General features: G+C 46.4%; 1 protein-coding gene across 1 annotated transcript in view; it reads left to right on the top strand.

Moving 5' to 3' along the window:
* The window catches only part of LOC126540045 (uncharacterized), a 178,513-nt gene that overhangs the window by 147,964 nt on the left and 13,961 nt on the right, over positions 1-16,588 (top strand). The window contains exons 7-8 of the mRNA XM_072286556.1: positions 11,855-12,090; positions 12,220-12,336. The gene's annotated coding sequence lies outside the window, so the exon portion shown is untranslated. The remainder of the gene's footprint in view (positions 1-11,854; positions 12,091-12,219; positions 12,337-16,588) is intronic.

The raw sequence follows: 16,588 nt of genomic DNA, 5'->3' as shown, positions 1-16,588 counted from the left end.
GAGAGGTGAGAGTCAAGTAACAGTCGTACAGTCATTACGGGCCGGCAGCAACTCGGACGCTGCGGCCCGCGGCAAGAAGTTCGAGAGAGGTCAATCAGGGAATGCTCTGGAATCTCTGGAATGCTTCTTTTAAACCCTTCGAGGACTGGAAGTCGCGTCATGTTCTGCCAATGGGAGAGTCCGCTCAGATGACGCCATTTTCGGCCAATGGTTGGCGCCCGTGTCGCAGTGTCACACCCGGCGGCTCTCTGCGGTCTTGCCTTGCAGACTTGCAATGCGCTCTTCAAAGGCGGAGAAGGGGGACGCTTGGGCTCCATTGTCCGAGGGCCCACCTACTCCCAACAGTGCCGGGCTATCCCCTCGCTTTCTGGAAGAGTCAAGCAGTGAATAGCTACCGGCGGCGTACGAACTTGTTTGCACGTGAACTTGTGGCCTTCAACTTGTTTGCTCGAGCGCTCCTCTGGAATGTGTTTTCCGTGTTTCTGCGCTTCTCAATTAGTTGTGCTGCGATTCGATGTGGTCTGGGGGAACTCGAAGTAGGCGCAGGAAACAGCTCCATATCTAACACCAGTAATAAAATCTCAATGGTGTCACCACTATAATATGGCAAAACACGTGCTATATTGTATTAGGAAAGATACATAATAAATTAACAAACCTGACTGTGAGCTCAAAAATTACCTGCCTGCAACAGCCACTCCAGAACAAAAATAAAAATGAAAATTTCTACAGTGGAACAAGTTCCCAATTTACGAAGCAAAAGACTGCAAACACACTATTCTATGAGAATAGTTTGTTTAGTGTGAATAGTGTGAACTTACAATCACCTGACATTCCAATAGAATGTGCATATTTAAAATATTTGCTCCAAATTAGCCTAGGTTTCAAAGCTGCTAACTTTAGGATTTCTTTAGTAATTAGAGACCTTGACGGTAAGGTAAAGGCTCAATTACACAGCTGTGCTGGATGTTTAGGCATTTACAAGCCAGTAGTCATGTTTAGGAGATCCCAAAGTATTACTTGTATTAAATGCCACATTGACAATCTCAGCAGGTAACATAAAAATTTTTAATTTTATCACATGGGACTATAGAATGCAAATATGCATACATTGTTGCCGGTCATGCTGGCTCTGAATGTTTGCTTCCATGTGCTTGAATGCTTCTATGTACATAAAAGGGGCCCTGAACCACCCCTCGGACTTGGTGAAATAACCTAGTCCGCGGGTAGCATATGCTGCTGTGAACATCTCTGCTAAGTTTTGCTGTCGTACGCGGTGTGTGGAGCTCGCATACGGATCACGAAGTCAGCTTTCTCTCAAACGCTCTCTCTTCAACAGAAGGCCCTGTCCTCACTCTCTTCTAGATGCTGTATTTTGTCATTGGCCGCGCTATTTCGTAATTGCCCCAAACGGCTGCTATTGGCCGATAGCTGACATCAAGCTGTGGTCGGCTACATGGCATAGATATCACGACCGCCCTGGGCTGCTGCCACGAGTCCACTGGCAAGCGCACTGCAACTCGCTGAGGACAACCACGTTTGGCTTATGTTTAGCGCATCATAGGCACCAAAGGCGGAAGTCGTGGCGTCTACATTAACATCCAAAATGAAATTTGAACTGCGCGTCACGGTGACATTTAGGAGGCGGAGCGTTATGGGCATGCCCCGCTACGCCATAGCCTTCACAGTACAAGGCATTGAAGGAACGGGTGCACAGCGGAGGTTGTGTTTGATTTCCAATAACTCCGCTTCTGCTGAATGCGTATAAGTACTTTTTGCGGCAAAGTATTTCTGGAATAGCCTATTTTCACTTCAAATACATTTCTCCACTTCGATAAAATGTGGTTCAGGGCCCCTTCAAGTTTTAAAGAGCTCTAAGGCAGCGAAAAAATAATTGCGAAAAACAAATTACAAAAACTTCACTGCATTAGGAAAACAATCATGCTCACCAAAGTACAGCTTGGCATTGTTAGCATGCGTGAAGGCAACTGCTAAAAATGTTATATAATTTGTTGGCATATGCGATAGTTCGGTGTAGCCCAAGGCTTGTGGGAGAACAATGGAACAAAGTTTCTATTATACAACACAAGTAATGTCTCAATTCCGAAAAACTGTTTTCCAGACAACACAAGTTAGATTGACTGCAGCTCCGGAACGACCACAAACTGGTTCTTCCATGGAAGCCGGACCATTTTTCGAGCATTATGCAGAGGCAACACTTTCAGTTCTGAAAGATCTGAAACAATGTATATGCCTAGCCTCGAAGACTGAAAAGGCACTGTGTAAAGGTCTGCCTTTCGAAGAAACTATTGACCGATGATACAGAGCTCCTGAGTTGACCTTAAGCAGGCAATGTTTCTTATAATAATAATAATAATAATAATAATAATAATAATAATAATAATAATATGCTCATCCAGCATATAGCAATTGTCTTGCCTGTCCAAGCTCAGCGTGAAATTTGAGCATTTCACAGTTTGAAAGCACGGCACACAGCACATGGAAGGAAGTGGACCATTTCCATGATGGCAACTGGGTGTTGCAGCACTGCCTTCCTTGCGAGGCTCTCTGACACTGCTTAACCATGCTTCAGATAGCCACTTTCCGAGTTGCTGCAAGGGTTTGCCATGCTTGCGAAGCTGCTTTTTCAGTTGCCGCATGTTGTTTTCAAAAGGGAACGTACTGAAGTAATCCAGTGCACCATGATACTTTACATTGTCAGGCAGGTGCAACAGGCAGTGAAAATTGAAAGACACATTGTATTTTCCATAGAAATTAGCAAAAGTATTTACAAAGTGCTTGTGAAGATCTTTTGCATAGTCAGCATAACAAGCACATAACGTCTTGCTGGCGAGAACTGAAAGTGCAGCATGAAGAAGGAAAAAAAATTTCATAGAGGTAATCTGGAAGAATGAGGTTGAGTAGAACTGGCGCTGTGTAGAACAAAAGAAGCCGGAAGTCAACTGCCTTCCAAAGATCTAGCTCATCATGTCCCCGTGGCTTCCATGGAAATTCACGTGGAATATGTCGACGCAAAGTACTGCTTTGTTCAGTGAACTTGAGACGAGAAACTGGACCGAGCCGAACGTTCAAAGGTTCTGATACCCATAAGGAAAGGAGCTTTCTCACAGCACACAGGACAGCATGCATATAGTCAAGAGGAACATCACGTACTGTATCAAAGGGCAGATCGAGGAGAATAGACGTTCCTCTGTGATGTTCGGGATCATGTTGTTTCCTGAAGCTTTCATCAGTACGCAGAGAGCCTTCTCAATCAGGAAACACAACCTTGTCTGCCACGTATGAGCCTTCAACAGTGCACTTTGGACAGCCATTGTAGTCACTATGACCTTTCGACATCATTATGAAGGACCATGCAGGGGCATCACAGACTAGTGCCTTCAGACTCAGTTCAATCTTTTCGTTATCGACAACGAGCCCATGTGTTAACAGATACTGCATTTCGTCAACGAAAGGTCTTAGGAAGTCATTTGAAGAAAGTGGCTTTGAAAGCCCTGCATAAGCACCAATTACAAATGGTGAGGTGTCAGCACCGCAGTTGCTGACCTGGCACTGAATTGACCACAGTTGCATTTTGGAACTCATTGCAAGCGGTAAGCCATCCACATTCAATGTAAGTCTAACAATGCGTGGGAACTGTTTCACGGCTCTCGGAAAGTGCCGCAATCCTGCAGCAACACCGTAATAACATTCACCTGGCTTCAGAGCGGTTACCGGGTATTTGCTAACCGTACACGGTGTTCTCAGGAGAATGTAGAGGTCGCCACCTGTGTATATAAGGTGGTGCTACGATTAATCTGAAAGGATCAGGCATATAAGGGGCTTTGGGGATTGGGAATAAACTTTGTTTTCGTTTCTGCCTTGCCGGTAGTCCGCCTCGTCCCTCGGCTCATGTGCAGAACATGGTGTCAGAAGTGGGATCCCACCGTTAACACTGACATCCCTGACATGGAATCCACCCCCACCAAGACTACCTAACCAAAAGTGCACATTGTTCATGCTGGCGCATCTGGTCTGCGCCCACCAGAGAACTTCACATTTTCAAACCTGGGAGAATAGCCAACGTGGATTTTGACATTCAAGGATTACGCTTTCGTGGCCGGCCTCCACAGTGCCAGCGACGAGGCCCAGTACGGACACTTCTTTACTGTATGGGACCGCAAGCCAGAACCATTCTTTCATCCTGGGGGTGTCAACACCGGAGGTGCTTTATTTTGCTGCCGTCAAAGAAAACTTGGATTCGCACTTCGTGCATCCAGTAAATGAGATATACGAAAGTCGTCTTTTTCTTCTGCATGACTTTTTTTCGGCATTACGCAACCTGGTAAAGCGCTGTAGCTATAACAGTCCACTCGTCAAGGACTCCCGTTTGCGACAGATTTGTCGTATGCGTGCGTAACGAGAAACTGTCTGATCAATTGTGCCGGTGCACAAAACTTGCCGCTGAGGAAGCACTGAGCCAAGCTTGCATAGACAAGGACGCAGAAAAAGCGCGGTTATCATGCACTAGATTGACTATGGATAACACTCTTGCCGAAACTATATATATATATTGAGTCGGCTCGGCGAAACTATATGCCCACCCCTTCACCATGTTTCCGCAACCAGTCTGAGCACCCGGCTAGGTGATCGTGTGGCTTTTGTGGATGACAGCATCACTCTCGAAAAGACTGCCCAGCCAGAAAATCAGTTTGCCACTACTATAGAAAGCTAGGACATGTTGAAATGTGCATGAGGAACAGAAATGAGCTACTGGATTCCATTGAACTTCACAACGTGGATTCACGACGAGCAAGGTACATAGACATAGTACTAGTGAATGGGCACCCAGCCGAGTTTAAGATAGACTCTGGCGCTCCGACCGCGGTTGCTGGATGATGTTGAAGGGGAAGTCTTGGGCCCTGGTGAACAGAGTCTGCACGTTCATGGTACCTTTAAAGGAACCTTACAGTCGGGTGTTAAGTCCACAGTGCAGACCTTGTAGGTGGTTGAACGCCAGCGCTCTCACCTGCAATTGAAGCCCTTGGTGTTGTTCACTTCCTGGATTCTGCCGACTGCGTTCGTTCCCCCACAGCCAAGATTTTCCAAGGGCTGGGAAAATTTCGGCAAGCCGAATATCGCATTCGCGTTAAACCCGGCCCTTTCACCATATTCCTTGAGCTCCCCAAGGCGGATTCCAATTAATTTAAATGACATTGTCAAGAGCTAGACTACCTGGAGTCGCAGGACGTCATAAGGAAGGTAGAGACGCCAACTGAGTGGTGCTTCGAGCTTGTAGTTGTGCACAAATCTCGGGCATCTACAGAATCTGCGTCGATCTGACGAAGCTGAACAAAGTCATCGAAAGGGAGCGCTTCATCTTGCCGACGGGGGAACAGATCCTCGGCCAATTGGGTGGAGCGCGAGTATTCTCCAAGTTGGATGCACGTGATAGTTTCTATCAGGTGAAGCTTAGCGCGGACAGCAAGGAACTCACAACATTTATAACGCTGTTCGGCCAGTACTGTTACAAGAGACTCCCTTTTGGTATAGCCACGGCACCAGAGTACTGTTTCCATCAGTTAATGTCGAGGGTTCTTGAGCGCTTGCCTCGAGTTGTGAACCTGATTGATGACATTCTAATCTTCGGGAAAGATCGTCAAGAGCACGACGAGCATCTAGCTGCAGTCCTAGCTTGCCTGGAGGAGCAGGGTGTTACCCTTAACGAAAAAAAGTGTGTTTCGGGTCACCTTCACCTGGACAAGGTGAACGCTGTCAGAGATCTGCCACCACCGACCGACGTCAGCGGAGTACGACGATTGCTGGGAATGACCAATCACCTCGCATGGTTTATACTTCCCTTATCCGACGTTATGAGCCCATTTGTTCCTTCCTAAACAAGAACAGTACCTGGACTTGGGGTCCCAGTCAAGAAAAGGCCTTATCACGCCTCAAGTTGCTGTTGAGCTCCGACACGTGCATGGCAAAATACGATTCTTGCTCCACACTAGTATCCGCAGATTCCAGCTCCTGCATTCTGGGAGCTGTACTGCTACAGGGCCAGCCTGAAGGTACTTGACGGGCTCTAGTGTATGCTTCAAGGGTGCCTACTCCGATGGAAGCACGTTATAGTCAAACAGAAAAGGAAGGTCTCGCGGTGACTTGGGCCATTTCACGGTACGACCAGTTACTTTGCGGCCTAAACTTCGAGGTAGACAGATCACCTTCCTCTGGCCACCCTTTTGGATAACAAAGACCTAGAACTCGTGCTGCCTTGTATGGAACGAATGCGGATAAAGCTGATGTCATATCAGTACATGGTGAAATATGTGCCTGGAAAGCACTTAGCTGCAGCAGACACTCTGTCACGAGCTCCCTCTGATTTCACTCGCATAGTAGACACCCTGGAGTTGTTTGTCAGCGAAGTGTTCTAGGAATTACCGCCTCCTGTAGCAAGACGGCTCGAAGATGTCCGTATACACCAAGCCCAAGATGGAGTCTGCTCTGCAGTCATGTATTGCACCAAAGGATGGCCAGACAAAAACAAGGTGCCTCTGCAGATCACTCCATTTTGGAAGGAGAGGGACAGATTGAGCATATGCGACGGCATCCTTCTGCTGGACCGACGACTTGTCATTCCTTTAGCCTTGCGCCAGGACATTCTTGCCCTATTGCACGAGGCATCAGGGAGTGCGCCGCTGCCAAGAACAAGCCAGTGAGTCTGTTTAATGGCCTAACTGTAACAAGCATGTTGAGCATATGGTGACACAATGTGCCATAAGCGCTGAGACTCGAGTTCAGCGTTCTGAGCCTATGTTGTCTATGGCAGTGGACAACGCAGACCATGACAGCACCTTGGAATCGATCTGTTTCAACTTAGAGGGCGCGATTACATCCCGATCGTTGATTGTGAATCCAGGTTTCCCCAAGTAGTCTCCTTGGGGTCCACCACGGCACCAGCAGAAATCACGGCGATCAAGAGTTGTATTGCCCGTTTTGGCATACAGGACATTGTCCGGACTGACAACGGACCGCAGTCCGTGCCCGAGTTCGCCGAGTTTGTGCGGTCATACGGCTTCCGTTACAAGACCAACAGCCCGAGGTACCTCCAGAGCAATGGAGGCAGAGCGTATGGTGCGCACAGTGAAAGAGTTGCTATTTAAAGGTCCTGATCCCCACGTTGCCTTACTGTCGTACCGTGACATGCCCGCTCCCAACGGCATTTCCCCAGCTCAAGCCCTGATGGGAAGGCAATTACAAACTCGTCTCCCGAAACTGCCGGAACAACCGGTGCCGTTGTTACCATGCCACACAAGTTTCAGGGAAAAGGACTCGTGGAACAAGGACGGCAAGCGATGAACTACAATCGCTGTCATGCTTCAAGCCAATTGGCCCCTCTGAGTCCTAGAGATTATGCATGGGTCACTGACACACACTGCAATGGTGAGGTACTCTCGCAGGCTCAGGGTCCGCGGTCCTACTGTGTTCAGACCCCCAGAGGCGTCCTTCAGAGTAATCGTCGACACCTAGTACTTCATCGGAAGCAACCCCAGCTCAACTGGCAGCTTCTCTGCCTGTCCCTCCCGAGATATGCAGCCTGCAGCACCTCAAGAAGATCCAACGCAGCCAGAAGTAACGCCGCAGGAAACGGTGACACAGACTCACAGTGGTTGTACAGTGAGACCACCGCGACGGTTGGACTTGTAGGGACGTGTCCCATAATAAGTGAAAAGGAGGGATGGTCGCCACCTGTGTATAAGGTGGCGCTGCAATCTGAAAAGACCATGTATATAACAGGCTTTAGGAAGTGGCAATAAACATTGTTTTGGTTTCCGCCTTGCCGGTAGTCTGCCTTGTCCCTCGGCTCGTGAGCAGAACACAGGGTACGCGTGTCGCCGGGAAGGTCCAGTTTAGAAAGGTCTTCTTGGGACTTCAGAAGCTTCGGTAGGACGGTAATGACCTTCCTTTTAATGTTGTTTTCAACTGCCTATAGATGCAGGGAATCTTGAAAACTTAAGTGAATTGGGACTGGACTCACGAAGTGGAAAGCCGTTCGCACCGAATCACCATCGCCCAGCGTAATCGCGCTCACAAAACATGGTGTCTTCTAAAAGTGCGCCAGATTCTGACGAGTCAGGTTTCTGAACAATTTCGTTCACGTTGACACAAGGTACAATTTCAAACCGTTCGCACAAGGACAAGGACTGCGCAACAACAGATGGGCTGGTTGGAGAACACTCCTGCCTGGTGCACACAGAATGAAGAAGTTAAAAGGATTTTTTCATCGCCCGCGCCGCTTTCTCTTCAGCAAATCTCTTGCAAGCTTTCTGCATACTTTATGCACGCTACAGAGTATTAATAGTGAGTAACAGCTCCCAGCGACATATGCGACCACAAACAATTGCGCACAGCAGCACCTCCTTGCATATATGCGACTAAAAGAAAGTGGCTCACGCGAACTACTGCGCATATGTGGCCTGTAGACCGTACCGACAACACATGTTATAGTATAGTATAGTGTAGTAGCCCAGGCGTGCTTCAGCTTACCTTTACTGTGGGGCCAAACCAGCAGGAGCCCAGGCAGGGTTCATAGCCACGATGAACGAAAAAATTCAAGGGTCTTTAAGGACTCAAGGCCCTAACAAAGAATATTCAAGAACTTCAAAAGATTTTCTGAGATCATAGAAAAAGACCACAACATGCAAGGAAGCACATCTTTTACAAGCAAATACAGGCATCTTACAGGCAAATACACAAGCAAAAGTAGGCACATTTTCCACAATCAATAGCTAACTAAAAAGTTTTCACAGCTTCTTTTCTCAGCTCACTTTTTGTTTATTGTTGGTCTCACTGCATTGCTTTCTGCAGGTGTCAACATTCCTTTTGCCGGTTTGCTTAAGCTAATTAATTTCGCAATCTAGACGTATTGCACACATCCACAAAAAGAGGCCCATTCTCAAACAGTGAACTCAAGATTAAGTTCATGAAGCTTTCTCTTCAACTTGTCATCCATTTCGGCAAGCTCCAGAGTCTTTTCTTTTGCCGTTTTTCCCAAACTGTTGGACTTCACAATGAAGGTGATGTCGCTTGTAGCTTCTGCGCGCTCAGCGTAGTTGTCAGCACAAGCTGTTAAATCGGCAATGGTTGCCTCCAGCCTCCTCCTCTTCGTCTTCATGCCGTGCATTTCTTCTTCAATGTGGCTTCTCTTTGGTGCGTTTGACTGCTCGATCACTTCTTTTTTTTTATTCTCCAAGTAGGCTCTATAGCGGTTGTGTGCGGCCAAGACAGAACTATGCAACTCCTTCGTTATTCAATGTTCAGGATGCCACCAGCCTTGCTTACTGCATTGTAAACGATTCGCTGCGACACATATGATATCTTCAAGTTTTTGACAGAGACCTGGCGGTTCATGCTGAAGCCTCTTTCAGCAGTTGCCTGCCCGTGGCTCAAGACGAGAAGTCGGACAACTTTCCACAAGTGCTTATTGGATGAGTCAACCTTCAAGAGATCAAGGTAGAAATCGTCTAGGCTAAAAGAGTTTGTCAAACTGCCGCAGGTTGTGTTTCTTCTTTTGCAGAAGTTCTGTGTATTCGCCTAGGACAGAATCGCACTCATGCTCACCCAATCGTCTAACTGCAATGAGCGCGCCTAAAACTATCCTGAAGCCTGTGAGGCACTCATCTGGCTTTAAGGTCATTTGGCAAGGGTCTAGCGAAGACAGGCTCCTAACTAGATGGTATTTCAGCGGCCTCTTTTGCAGAATTTTCTTGGTAGTACTGATAAAGAACTGTTTGCATTCCTTCCTGAAGGCAAATACGTCCATGGCGCTCACCTTTGCGGCTTTGACCATTTTTTTCAGCTGCATGCCCAGTGTCAACTTTCTTCGAGGATACATGGTTATTTGGGTTTACGAGATCCATTTTGAGCAAGGCGACAATTCCTGTGGAAGCTGACAGCACTGAGCACTTCATGAATCTCGTGAGAAGTTTCCTCACGAGACACTCCACATATCTTTTTAAAAAGAACATCAGTGGTTTGTCCATTTGGTATTCCGGGAGGAATGATTTCAGAATCATCGCGATGCCGGGAGCAAAGTTCAGTTTGGCCAACAGCAGTGGATCCTGGCAAAATTAGCAGAGCTGTGTGAATGATGCACACTTTGGCAAGTTCACCCCTTTCTTTTTTTGCACATTCCACGTACCTTTTCATATCACCCCACAGCGCAATGGCACGTTCAATCACAGCAACATTTTCTACCCAGTGATGAGCAACAAAGTTGAGAGAAAATGTCATTTGGCCTGTCACAGTAGAGAAGTTTTCCCTTCGCGCTGGCGCATCATGAAAAATGACACAGAGCTTGAAAGAAGATTCTCTATGTCCGACTTGCTGGCAACAACAGCCACCCTGTAAGCGTTATGTATTGTATGCAGTCCGCAAGTGCCCGGGTCCAAACACTGAACTTGATGGTTCTGCTGTAAGTATTCCTGCATTTCCCTAAAACACTTTAGGTTCACATTGGGACCATCCATAGACAGCTGGACAGCTTTCGCCAGTGGCACATCTGCCAAGGCAGCCAGAAGCTTCTCCTGAAGGTCTTCGGCAGTCAAATGTCCCATAAACACCGACGTATAATATCTTGTGGTTACACGCTCGGGCATTGTTCTCCAGTACCGCAAATGGATGTCCATCTCTTTTCTCTGCAGGCAGTCATTCAAAGACTCATCAAACAGAAAGCTGTAGCCATCAGATTGCTCTAATTCACGTTGCAGGAACGAGAGAAAAAATTGTCTCAGACTATGGCACACTACGTATGCAGATTTTCTTTTACCACAGGAAAATTCCTTATCGATTTCGCTATCCGGGAGCACTTTCTTGAACAATTCCCCTGTGTGTGATGACGAGTTGTAGGAATAGTGTGATGTTACGATTTTCAGGGTCCACAGTATCTCTGCGTCGGTCACACACTCGTGCACTTTGCACAGGCTGCTCACATCCGACGACATTATAATGGAGCTGGCTCAATGCGTTGCTCATAAGCAATTGCCATCAAGTAGCTTCGCATGGTACTATGCACCGGAGTCGCTTTCGTTTCACAATGTGTTTTGCGCTCTTCATATGACTTGAGGGCCGACTCACCCATTGATGATACATCGAAGGTTTTCCTGCATGTCTTGCAGTTTTCCCAATGCAAGTTTGACGTATCCAGAGAAATACACTCCCTATAAGCAGCACTGTTTAACCACGACTGCTGGAAATTGAACTTTCCCGGCATATTGCAGCTACCAAAAACGCGACAGCGATTATTCGCGCAACACCCTTTCCTACAAGGAAGGTAGGCTTAGCTGCGGTCGTTTCCGCCACTGTAACAACGCTGCTGCGTTGTGGCTACAGAAACGGATCGCATTGGATGCTTTGGTTGGCTCAAGCACGTAGTTGCGAGGTGTTCAAGAGGCATCTGCTAAAAACTGGCTGTGCGAAAGCCTATTGACAAAATTCAAGTGCATTTAAGGACTTCAAAATAATTAAGGATTTTAAAGCCCTTGAAAATGCTATATTTAAATTTAAGGGTTTGAAGGACCGCTACGAACTCTGCCAGGAGAAAGAAACAACAGCCTTAAGCACCTTGCGCAGCCATAGTGACAACTGAAAGTGGCGTCTCTGCACTCATAAAGACGCGCGAAACGCTTGCCTTCGCGCCTTTTTCGTATGCGAGTTGCATGACCTTCCGAAGCGCATGTGCAGAATACGCATAACATACAGCACACTGCCTGCCGTAAAACTCGCAAAGCAATCCCCGTTCCTGCTCGCTCCCTTGAACGGAAGTTTTGCGCCTTTTCATTGAACGCTTTTGCAGCGTCTCCAGTTCCAGCACTTCGTGGTAGGACTTGGACTCCTCCTTCAGATGGCATGGACATGCCCAGCACGCAGAAATTTAATAATCTAGTTGCTGCTGCATCGCCTGCGCCGCAAGAGGAGGTGGTCACTGTACATATGAGAAATATTTGACAAACGTCTGTGGTACGGGATGTACCATCACCTCTTACGGGAGCTACAACACAGTGATCCGGAATACCATTTCAAGTATTTCAGGTAAATAAAACGTAGATACACATAATGCATGCAGCTTCTCAGTTGCTTTGCAAGTAGCGTTTGGAAAGTTTTTGCTCGGGCTGAAAAGCGTGTTGTCATGCAGAATTTCCATTCATTTATTGAATGCAGGACGACAAAGGCTTTATTTAACAAGCTATTGGGCCTTGTCTACAAGAGAATCCTGCACCCACCAACGCAGCATAAAAGGCCCATCTCTCCTGCAGAAGGGCTTCCAGTCACACTGAGGTAAAATGCTCATATTTCTCCAGAAATCAGCAAGTGAGGCTGCGTGCACGCGTACCGTTTGCACGAATACAAGTGTTTTCCTCACATCATCTGCTTCAAAATGCACCTCGCGTGATTTTCGGAAGCAACGTATAAATACTCAGAGCACGGGTTTCTTAATTTTTTTCCCTGGTCTTCAATGTGCATTCACCTACCACAACCGCAATACTCATGAACTGTGAGGAGAAGCTCACCTTTCGACAATCATCACAGGAAAGCACATGGGCACTCGCACGGTTGTTGTGTCCAGCGTTCCGCAAGAGGCGATGAGGTTCCCTGGTGGAACGAAGACTGTAGAGAGGCGCGAAAGAGACAAAACAAGGCATGGGGCGTATTGCGCTGATCGCCAGATGCCGAAAATCTAATTCAGGTGAAAGAAATTAAATCACAGGGAAGGCAGACACGACATCAGGCAAAGAGAGAAAGCTGGGCGAGGTTCCTCTCTGGCATTAATTCATGCATGTAGGAGGCAAAAGTGTGGAATGGCTTAAGAAAGCTAAAAGGGCAACAGATCTATCCGTTGCCTCTGGTGAACGACCGAGGGGATACCTTGCAAGACCAGGCAGACTCTCTTGTCGAACAATGAGTGTGTGTCGAGCTCAATCTTTCCTGAATCCTTCCAGCCCTGAATTATTTTTATTGTCAAAAAATATTTTCGTTCCGCTAATATCAGTTTACTACAGCCCAACGAACAAAATAACATCAAATATATCCTCATGACTCCATCGTGTTAAAAGATGGCACCATGTCATATATAGGACACCAGGGCCTAAAGGTTGTAGAAAGCAGTAAAACAGAAATGTGGGGTTATAATTTATTTTCTTCTGTACACATCTGAAGGGTGCAAAACTAACACTGTACATGAAAAAGCTCGAAACAATCGGATACAGAGCTTAGGCTAAGTGAAAAGCTTTGAAACAGTTTTTTGTGCTGGTTACGCACAGGTGTACATTGCACTTCTCACACTTGTTTTTCGACTTTCCTTCACATCCCTCATGCTTGCATTGCTGTTGTTCAGCTGTTACCAGGGGCCAATGACCGATTTGGTCGTACCGGACGTCAGACGCTGGTCGCTGGGTGGCACAGTTTAGCCTTTTCAGAGGCTGCAGGGGAGAGGAAGATGACCGGCCTCGTTTGCGCGGCTGGTTGGCAGTTGTAGCTTTTGCGAAACATTCAACTATGCTCAAAGTGAATTCCAGCAAAACCATTTGGTGCATTTTGCTTACTCCTTAAATGTCAGCTTGACGCCTGTATTCCAGCCATGAATTCGTCACAGCAAGGTTCATGAAATGAGTTATTACTTTCAGGATTCATTTCCTTGATCGAATAGATGTTCAGTACTGACTTATCAGAACATCTGTTTTGTCCACACCTCCCATGCTCCTGTTGTACTCCCGGACAACCGCGGGACGCTTCACATTTATGAAGGCGCCATCCTTGCTCCATCTTGACACTTTGTCGTCATGCCGAGGAAGTTCGATGCCATTGTTACTGCCCGGTTGTCCATCCATCTCGTGAGGATTATTTTTCCATCACCGCTAACCATGCTGTCAGATGAACCACTTCGCTCCTGTTTCAGTAGCTTTTCTGACTTCAATGGACACTTCTCTGTCCGGCTTGAACGGACTGTTCCAGCCGCATATATCTTCCTTTCACGAAGCGCACAATACTGGCAAAGAAGTAAAATAATTATTGAAGGGTTTGTGCGCAATGCCATCAGGTATACTTCTGGCGAGGTGAAGGACAAAGGCTCCGGTGACTCCAAAGCCTTTCTTGTTTTCCGGGTTCAGCTCAGTTGTAGGCCCTTGGTAAACAAGAAAATCATGTATAATTCCAAAGGTACCACACAGCATAAACACCTTCACACCCCAGGGGTTTGGTTTGCCTCTGACATACTGTCTGATGTCAAGCTCTCCCTTAAATGGTACGATTTGCTCATCTAAAGAGAGGTGCTGCTCCAGACGGAGCATTTGACACCTCTGGAGAAATGAGTTCAAAAGTGGTCTCCCTTTCCACAAACGGTTGTTGCTGTCGTGCGGTCGATTCACGTCAGCTATGTGCAGGCAGTTGCACAGCTTTTTAAGCGGTTTCGTTACATGTTTACACTTGACAAAAGCTCCGTTTTCAGCGACGGCTTCCAATACAAGCGCAGCCGTGGGTACCGCACGGCACCCATAGCCAAATGCAAAGAAATGAGTTTCCTTATTTCCTCTTCATTTGTTTGAACTGATTTTCCCTCTTGAAAAATCTAACACATGTTCGTCTTGTCGGCAAGCTCAACAAACACACTTTTTGGGACGTAGTGAGAAAAATAGTCATAGGGCGTGGGAGCCAATCGAGGTCATTCTCATTTTCATCCCCAGCGGTATGAAACTCAGTCCCCGGTTTTGACGGTGACCTCCTTCTCCACGACATTTTCTCCATGGAAACTTCGTCACTTTATTCATCGGTGGAGGTTGCCGATTCATTGTCTGTAGCGTCACCCATGTCTGCAGGAGAAGGCTCTTCAACCTCATCGTCGTCCTCCTCCACCTCCGACAGATCGCCGTTCCCTAATGCCGTGAACATAATATCGGGCGTGTTGCAGGTAATGCATGTATCGGAAGGAAAACTTTTCACTATATTTAGAGCCTTGACTATATCAGAAACAAAACAAAAAATATGATCGTGAGTAACGCAGTAGTTATTTAGTTAAAAATGTCAAAACATGCGCTTACCATGGCTGCCGTCTTTCCTGCTTTCTGCCATTTTCTCTTCACCTTGCCGGCATTCCGAGGAACAGCTCGACTGCTTGTTTCAGTTTCTCATGCAGTAGTGTTCCGGTTTGAAAACGTTTTTCTCCGTATCCTTCTGGGCCAAAAGGGGAAGAGGAGCTTAGAAACATCTTATTTCTTCACTAGTCTAATAAAAATTGTCATCTAGACAGAGTTTTTCATGCCCGTTTCAAAAAATATAATTACTTTTTAAATTAACTGAGTGGTTCCAGATATAATTAAAATTAAATCACCTATTGTTTATCTGAACAATGGCAAAATGATTATCAGTGAGAATGTTTATAAATACATATGGCTGGACACTGCAATGTGTAAGGCACACAATAGACGAGTTGCAAAACAAGATTCGTTGCAGCTCCATCTGTACTTGTGTACAGGAAGCATACATTGTTTTTTTTGTATCAGATCAGATTGCACTGCTCAACAGATATGGCAGCAGTGTGTCAATGTAAAAGTTGTCAAGCACCTCCCTGGCACTTTTCCATTCATTCTCATTAAATCTTATTCATTCGATCAAAATAATATCTCCATAGACCACAAAGTCACCCCAGTGCAACTGTGATACACCCATCTGCCCAAGCAGTTGATGATAATACTGGTGGTCCCTCTTAAGCTCTGCTACACCATCCCTGATTACGCAACAGAAATAAGTGTTTATAAGGGCAGACGCCTTGTGGTCACGTAGAGAGTAGGGACACTAGATCGCTACTACACCATAGGATTGTTCTGTGAGGTCGTACACAACCCTGTTGGAAGACGCACCCAACCAAGGAAAGGCTGGGTTAACCAGCAATCCACAGGTGCTAACTGTAGGAGCGTGGCCCAAATGGCGTAGAGCATCCTCATAGCATTGAGCAGCTAGTGATTCCATCTTGATGCCGTAACTGGAAAAATGTAACGGAAATAAACTTAGTACAATGTTAGTTACCCTACAATGTTTAGTACAATTTTTGGTTACGCTAATGCCACTCTGTGGCATATATACTTTGTTCATGCGTTTACAAGGATAAAAAGAAAATACTAACTTGACTGCAGCAACTCTAGAAAGGTCTCTGGCAGCTGTGAAGTTCTGCAGGCCCTTTACAGTCCACTCCTTCCAATTCAGGACCGCACCAAACTTGGGGGATGTGACACGAAGCCATCGTTCCTGCTGCCATGTTGCACTTTTTGCCTGCTGGCGGCTGTCCTTTTCAAGCGCATCAGCTGCCAATGGTGTCACACATATCTCCTGATGCATAAAATAAATGTCAGACACATATGAAAATTAAAAACATTGCATGTTTCCTACACTCAGTGCACACAATGGTCTAACAGATAATAAGATGTACATCTTAATATTTGTAGGGTGTCTAAAAATACAACATATTACATCTGTCCGATATGACCTAGTGACAGAAAACTATATGAATGTGCGCATCTATGTGCTACCAAACGCGGGT

The sequence above is a fragment of the Dermacentor andersoni genome, chromosome 2 (genome assembly GCF_023375885.2).
Source record: "Dermacentor andersoni chromosome 2, qqDerAnde1_hic_scaffold, whole genome shotgun sequence".
NCBI classification, from domain to species: Eukaryota; Metazoa; Arthropoda; class Arachnida; order Ixodida; family Ixodidae; genus Dermacentor; species Dermacentor andersoni.
The sequence above is the reverse complement of the archived record's forward strand: the minus strand, read 5'-3'. Positions and strand labels throughout refer to the sequence as shown.